Genomic DNA, 2,291 nt, shown 5'->3' on the forward strand with positions numbered 1-2,291 from the left:
CAACCCCTGCACCTAAGGCCCAAGGAGCATGACAGAAGACGGGGTGGAAAGATTGTTAGAGCCAGAGGACCATACACCTGCTTCAGATAGGATCTTCTAGAATGGAAGAGAAGCTGCACCTAGGAAATCTCAACAATATGGCTTCCTAAACAAGCCCCTACCTCTAGATGATGAGCTACAGGCAATCAATGGCTGCTGAGAAAAGGAGAAACAGCTTTCTCCAGGGACCGATAGGCATCTAATCCCAAGTGCTCAGCCCCAAACACATGTACATAAGCAACACTAAGCGGACTTAGTAAGGGGTGTGTGTGTGTGTGTGTGTGTGTGTGTGTGTTCGCGTAACAATAATAATGAAAGAAAGAGGTCATGAATTTGAGGGAGTTTGAGAGGGAGGAGGAGTAGAATGGTGTAAATGTAGTACTTATGTATGAAATTCTCAAAAGCATTAAAATTTTAAATTTGAAAAATGTGAATAAATGATTCAACCAGATGCTTTGATAGTCACAGTGGTAATTAATTCAGTGTTCTGTAAGCACATTATAATTTATTATTCTGTACTGTAGTTACATATACATATGTTCCAGTCTTAATAGAAGTTCTCAACTGTTTTTACTGACTTGTGCTTGTTAACTATGAAATCGTTGAGATTAAAAAAATATGCAACTCTTTGTTTCCAACTGTTGCTGAACTTGAATCTGAATTCTGCAGAGCTTCTCCCCTAGGCTCTGCTACTAAATCAACTCATGATCTACCCTCTGAAGCATCTCAAGAATATATAGACATTTTAATGAAAAAATACATGATCTCCTAAACTTAAAAAAGGTAAAGGCATCAGAGTAGAAGTTGGGCTGTTTGGAGAAGGACCAATGGAGACGAGGACAAGAGAGGGCAAGTGTGTGTGCTCAGGGCGCACTGGGTCGTAGAGGTCCCGGTGAGCCAGGGTCCTGAGGCCCAGCTTTACTCAGGAGGCAGAGGCAGGTAGGCTACACAGTGAGACTCTATCTTAAGAAAAAGAAAGAAAGTCATAATGAAGCCTAGTATGTTATACAGATAGTCTGAAATACAACATTTTATCAGATTGTTCATATATTTTGTTTCCTATTAAATGCATTATGTGAAAACATTCATGAAGAAAACCTTTTTATTGTATATGTATTATAAAAATGCACTATTTTGACCTTTTTTGTGGTTTTAAACAGATTTTGCAAGTATTATTAAACAACTATCACTAAGTTTACATATGGAAGCACCCAAATGCCATGTATTTAAAATGTAAATAATGAAGTTCTCATTATTACTTTGGTGGCATGACATATCATCTTAGTATTTATATTTTGCAGTTTTTATAACAATATATGGGCCAAAAGATTTAGACAGATACCATTTCATCATATTGCTACCATAGGTATTGTTAATATTTTTAATGTATTATAATCGTATCATCAAACTTTCATAATTTAAATGTTTATCATTTTAAGCACTGATTTCTAGTTCTTCATCATTTAGAAACATTTTTCTAAGGCTTTTCACCTGCTTCATATATTTCATCTTTGATAAATTTGTTTTGGAAACAATCTTAAGATTAGACAAAAGTTCCAAGTTCTAGTACAAAGAACCCCCGCACACTAACACACACACCCCAAACCATTTGAGAGAGAGAATTGCTGACACATGCCATTGTCCTTGACTGCTTTAGTATTTCTTAATACCATTCTAAGTAACTGTAGTACAGCCTTTGGGACCAGAACACAGACTCAGATGTGTCCGTCATTAATCCCCAGAGTCTTTGCCAGTTTTGCTGAGTGCCCATGGTTTCCTTTACCACAGTGGATCCCACTCTTGTTGACGGATTCCATTTGCCTGTACTCCTTAGACTCCCATAGTCTGAAATGTTACAGTCTTTCCTTGACTTTGCTGACCTTAAATCTTTTAGGGTAGAATTCATGCAGAGTGTCCCTCGATTGAATTTTTCTGATATTTCATTGTGATTAAATCATGCAATGCTTGGCAAGAATATCACAGAAGTGATTTTTCTCATTTTATGTGACCTATGATTTATTTTTCCCATTATTGTATCTGTTGATATTGATCACTGATGGTCTTATCTGCTGTTTTCCCCCATGATGTTTTCTTTGACATTTTAATTGCTTTGTGGGGAGGTAACTTGTGACTATGTAAATATCTGTTTCTCATCAAACAATATATTCATTTATTGGTGTCAGTATTGATCAATGGTTCTTTATTTTATTCAGTGAGTTGTAAGTTGATTTTTTAAAATTATTTTTTATGGA

The sequence above is a fragment of the Nannospalax galili genome, unplaced genomic scaffold (genome assembly GCF_000622305.1).
Source record: "Nannospalax galili isolate Female #2095 unplaced genomic scaffold, S.galili_v1.0 scaffold5065, whole genome shotgun sequence".
Lineage (NCBI taxonomy): Eukaryota > Metazoa > Chordata > Mammalia > Rodentia > Spalacidae > Nannospalax > Nannospalax galili.